This window comes from Astatotilapia calliptera, chromosome 7 (genome assembly GCF_900246225.1).
Source record: "Astatotilapia calliptera chromosome 7, fAstCal1.2, whole genome shotgun sequence".
Classification (NCBI taxonomy): domain Eukaryota; kingdom Metazoa; phylum Chordata; class Actinopteri; order Cichliformes; family Cichlidae; genus Astatotilapia; species Astatotilapia calliptera.
Genome location: NC_039308.1, coordinates 46,204,288 through 46,210,590, shown reverse-complemented (window position 1 = coordinate 46,210,590; position 6,303 = coordinate 46,204,288).

Below are 6,303 nucleotides of genomic sequence, written 5' to 3'. Positions count from 1 at the left end.
TGGACAAATCAGAGTTTTGACTTGATAATGGACCCCCCAGGTCTGTTTGATGGCCATATTAGGCCCATATATACACTAAAAGGAGATAATATACTTTTGGAGTCCAAATGTTGTATATGAATTATCAGTTCATTCCCGCAATAAATTTTTTGTAATTAAGGTAATACGCACACACACACACAAATCGGTGTTATGGTCTCAGTGATGGAGAAAACAGAAGAAAGGAGGAGGTATTCTTTATTACCTCTAAATGGTACCATTCGTGTGTGTGCATGTAATCATTCTGTCTGTAAACATGATAGCTCGAAAAGTTTTGAATAAATTCTGATAAAACTTTATAGAGGTGTAGGGCAGAGTCATGTAGACAATCCATTAAAATTTGTTTTACATCCATCAATGTTTTTAAGGTCAAGCTAACGATTTATTGGTTGAAAATCGACATTGTCAACAAATAGAAAGTACAGTGTAGGCATTTAAAATATCATCACATTTGACCCTTGACCTTTAGTTCAGGATCAATAAATTGATCTGAAGGTCAACCTGATAATAATGATATATGGAGCTATTTAAGACTCTGCTTTTTACTACCATTGTTTGCATTGACAGCTTAAAATTATTTAGTACATGATAAATGACGATTCTATGCATCATGTTATTTTACAATGACATTATAGTTGATGTATGACATCAAATTACGGTAAGAAGTTATAACTGTTTCAGTAAATAATAATTTGACAATGTTAAAAACAGAATAAACTTGTGATGAAAAGCTTTTTTGACTTGATATTTATTACTGGACATTTAAACAAATTAACTTAACAATGAAATAAGTGTTACACATTCACTACATCCACATAAATAACAAATAATTGTAATCAAAATTATGTGAAGTATATTAAAATGGGTTAGAACAGGCAAAATAACAAAAGCCTGCATTTTGTGCTTGTTTTAACTGGACTACAAACTTTTTTAAAAGTATATTTGATTACAACGCTCCTCCCTTAAAAGGAAATTCTTCCCAGAGAGCGAGCTAGCTTGGCAGATGTTTGTGCTCTCCAGGTGCTGGATGTTTTCTCAAGTCTTCAGAGTCTGACATTGATGTAACTGCTAATTTCTAAATTTTGAGATAATGTTGCGTCTTCTTCTCTTTTTCATGTAGCAACATAACTGAGATCAACGAGATTAATAATGGATTGCATTTATATAGCGCTTTTCTAGGCACCTAAAGCGCTTTACAATTCCACTATTCATTCACTCACTGGTGCAGGCAAACCACAGTTGCAGCCACAGCTGCCCTGGGGCAGACTGACAGAAGCGAGGGTGCCATATCATGCCATCAGCCCCTCTGACCAACACCAGTAGGCGGTAGGGTAAAGCGTCTTGCCCAAGGACACAACTACCAGGACAAAGAGAGCTGGGGGATCGAACCGGCAACGTTCCGGTTACAGATGAACTTCCCAATCCCCTGAACCACGGTCGCCCATAGACAAGACTTCTAAAAATCATGCAAAACCACAGATCTGTGTGACAGGGAAGTTTGACAAAAATGTTTTGTCACAAGTAACAGTCAGGAATTATGAAATATATTTTACATACTTTTACAAAACCCTCTTTAACTGCCCTTTTAGAACTTTCAGAATGTCTACTGTACATAAAAGAAATGGTTTAGGTGCACAAAATACAAATGGAGGCATTAAAAGGTATTCCTGTATAAAACATAATGGCAACATTAATGACCTTAACCTTCAAGCTCAGTTGCTTTAGTGTTATTGATCCATTCTGTGAGAATCCCAGCATGTTAGCAAACTACTTAATTGCTTTGAGACATTTGCATCGAGATATTTCATTTCAAACCACAAAGGGCAGAGAATAACCAGAGTCACACTTATTGTCTGGGAAAAGAAAAGTGAAAGGTTTGCCACCAGTATTAGGATATATGGAGAACTGTGCCGGAGAACAACACACAGCAATCCATGAAGTTTTCAAGAAGCATACATTTTCACTTTGCGACTTTCTAAGAACTCACAGACATTTCAATGTCAGTAGTGAATTTATGTATCTTTGCTAGCTATTCAACTGCAATAATATCACAGTCATGGCTGATAATCATCTAATGGCAGAAATCCCAGATCCGGATCACCAGGAACATTTCATCAGTTGTGGTTTGCCCACATGCCAGTAAACCCTCATCCTGTTCCTCCTCCTCCTCCCTTCTTTCCAGCCACAAACCAAACTACTGCTTGTTGTATTTGAGACAGTTATGTTATTACTCACGTTACATTCACATTATTGCCCAATGTCATGAAATACTTTTTTTTTCTAAATTTTCACAGGTTTTTCATATTTGTATGTTCCCCCCTATAATAGGGCTTTTTTGTACTTATTTCAAGCTCGCACCCTCCTGATTTTTCTACCATTGCCTTCACTATGTTCATTACCATCAGAAATATACTCTGGTTTCAACGTAAATATTTATCTTGGGCTCAAAAGCGGGGATCGGTTTCTTTATTGGGACTGCCGTTTTATAGTGTGCAATAACAAAAAGTGAATTTCTACCTCATCTGTGAGGCTCCACAGTGGGCTGCTTCAAGGAACAGCACACAAACATGAACTGAATGACAGCAAGCAAGCCGATGTTAATAAGCCTCAGGTAGAGGGCACAAGCTTGAAGGACAAAGACCACCCACAAATATATGACATTAAATAAGGTGACCTTAAAGGGATTGTGAAAGCTACTACAAAATGTGCAAACAATGCCACGGTATACTCTGTCAACGATGTTACAACATCTCACACAACAACTCATGTTGAGCAAGAGTCATTCATCTTTTATAGAGCGTGAACATACATACTTGCAATTGTTGGGATTCTTTCAGTCTGGACCAAAAAACACAGAATGAAACTGACTAACACTGGCACCCAAAAGCAGCTCCAGTGGTGTTTCCAGATAAGTGTTTTGAGATCCAGGCTCAGTATTTTCTCAGAATGACATTTCTGGATTCGTGTTAAGCAATAAACTTACTTAGCTCCCAAATTAAATCGAAGCTCCTTCAGTTTTTAGCAGCAGTCCAAACAGTCATCAATAAGCTCCTACAATCCAGCAAACCTCTCCTCAGTGTCATGCTAGCTCATGCAGCCCCCACTCTCAGCCAGCGTGACAGACGTTTCCCCTCGTTCTATGTGTCTCTAAGTCATTATCTCAGTGTGTTTGAAGAAACCAAAACAGTGCTCTTCCTTAAAAAAAAAAAAAGATGAAAGGTTTTAGCCTGGGGCCCCAAATGCCATCAGCCCCTGTGAAATGCTGGGAGACCGAGGCTTTTTCTGGGGGTATAATTTCAGCAAGGCATCAACATTCAGGCCCAGAGGTGAGCAAAGCTTGGACCCAGAGCTCCGGGAAACAACATGAAAGAGAAAAGGACGGCTGTGTGGGTTTAAGTTTGTGGTGTTCGATGGAAGAGCCAAGGAGATGATGGTGTCAGTATGAGCAGTCACGCACTGTCATTAACAGTGACTGCTCACAGAAAGGGACCGTTAGTCACAAGAGACGTGTGTGAGAGACGGTTTCAGTGTGACTGTAGTGATTAGAGACGAAGGCTTCAGTAAAAGGTCTGACAGGAGACTGAAGCGCAGGGCTTAAAGTGAGTTTCCAACTTAATTAATAGATAGAGGATAAAATGAACGGCAATAACAAATAAACACTACAATTTCTTATGTTTTTATACACACAAATGCAAAATCAGCGCCAATTAAACATAAAATGCCAAAATAAGGGGAACATCTCTGTATAAAAGCCCTTCATCACATGCCAAATAAATACCTTCTAAGATTTATTTTAGAAGAAACAACAAAGCTTTTCCACTCTTTATAGATAACACTCCCAGAGAAGTTGTCTGTGTTGTTACAGACCTGATTTAAAATAGCTGTTGTTTTCCAGGAGTGGATCCTTCCTCTTCAAACCAAATGCGGTGCCTCCAGTTTCCTACCAGCTTTGGCCCGATGCCATACTCAGCTTTTCATACCAGGAAACCAAACAGAGGGAAGTGGCAGCACAGATGCTGATGGGGAAGCTGCTAAGTGCTTGTATTTTCCAAGACAACTCAGGAAGATATAATTTACTTTCATTCCTAAAAAGTTGATTCTGTTCATCTGGACGTAGCGTTTCCTGATGAACAGAATCGACTTTTTGGGATTTCTTTATCTCCGTGATTGACCATGCATCAGGACAATGGACTTTCAGGTGTAGAGGATCTTGTGTTTTATGACCATGATAATGAGGATGTATGATGTTTTCTAATACTAAGGGGATAATCAAGACAACAACAAGAAATGCAGGTGATTTTAGAAAAGACCATCTTAAAAAAAATAGGATGACATTAATAAAGGATATCGTCACACATGGAATTATCGCTTCACTGTCACTTCAGCAATTAAGATGTTTTGTTCAATGATGGTTCAAATATATAAATGCACCTTCAGGAATATTTGGTTAAAGGCCCGTTACCAAGTTTCACATTGACCAGCTGATTTGGTACCCATCAACAACCATCTGCCATAATACTGTCTGGATATTTGACCACTTCTCTTGACTTTTCTTGACCTTGAACTGTCATGGACCTGGTTTTCAAGCAAAACCAAGAGTTTTCAGTAGGGTTGAGGTCTGGGCTTATTCCACTTAGGGCCATTCCAGAATTTTATCATTAGCCTGCATTCCAAAACTAGATTTGATATGTGGTTGGGACCATTGAGTTGGAACACCCAACTGTGTGCAAATTTCAACTGTCTAGCTGTTGTTGAGGAATTTGGAGACAGTCCGTCTACACTATTCCATCCACTTTGTCCAGTGATGACCATCATGCTACCACCACCATGCTGGTACAGCTGATGCAGTCTTCTTAAATTTGAAAGTTTCACCGTTTTACTCCTCCAAAGATACCTCTTGTCATTGTGGCCAATTACCTAGATATTTGTTCTTCTCCTGAAGGCATTTGGCTTGTTCATGTGGGGAGCTGAAAAGCAAAAAGGTGTTGATTTTGGAGGAGTCTTGGTCAGCACCGACTCAGTCAGTAGTGATGTAAAAGTCACTTTAGTCTGGACAATGACAATGGCATTCGAGATGTGTTCTGTTCATGGCAAGCTCGAGCCTTGGTGGCTCCTGGGTTTTTCCTAACTAATTTTCTTAACTAATTTCAGCTTTCTCCTAAGTACCATAAGTTATATCATTAGTTCTGCCATTTTTCTCAGTATCAATTTTCGTTGTTAAAAATTAAATGTACATCGGGCACAAGCAATCAAAATAACTTATTCATTAAAAATTGTCAGTATTACTGAAATCTCTGTAGACTGTGCTGTTCTTGCATGATGAAGATCCACACTGCCACACAGGAGAAAATCACAAACCTAAAGTGGTTTTGGAGTGTATCGGGTGGATTGAAAACAGAGGGGAGATTAGCACTTTTTTCACAATTTTAAAATACTTTTAAATACAATTAGCACTCCTTTATCCCAGACTAGAAAAGATCAAGCACATGGAATTTTCCACCTCTGCCACAAATTCTGAGCATCCTACAATTAAATGTTGTTACTCTTGCTGAGTCATACAAATACCCAGGCATTTTTGTTCACAGTAGACTTTGATTCAGAGTTCATAAGGTTCATGAAAAGGTTTGATACACGTTGGAAAAACCTGCTATTCATTCCTTCTCTCAGGATTCTCTTTGTTTGTTTGTTTTTGAATTACTCATAAAATTATGAAACAGTTCCAGAAAGATTAAAGAGGTGGGGATGGCCCTACTTTTAACTGATAAACCTTTGAAACTGAGCCCATCTTGGGAGAAAACAAAAAAAGCATGACACAGCTCTCCTATTAATAATCAACTTGAAATATAATATTTAATGTTCTCAAGAAAATAACAGAAAGCCTATTGGCATCCAGTTAAATGCAATTTATTTATAGTGTGGTTTTCAGCGGTGGTGGAAATATGCTGTGTCAAGAAAGCCCCTGTGATAATGTCTTCAAACCACATTAAGTTCTTCTTTCATTTAAGTTTAAACTCATTAAAACTGGTTTCATATACCACGCACCTTTAAATGTCAACAACTTCAAACTGCCCTTGAATTGGAGATTTAGCCCCCACGTATAGGCTTAATCATCTCATGTTTTTATCATTCTTTCAACTGCATTTATTAACACATTGTTTACTCTGTTCCGCATTTCTTTGTCTGTTGTTTGTGTTTTTGTGACTCATTTTTTGTTCTCAGGCCTTTCCTGACAAAGACATTAATCTCACTGATTAAAAAAAAACA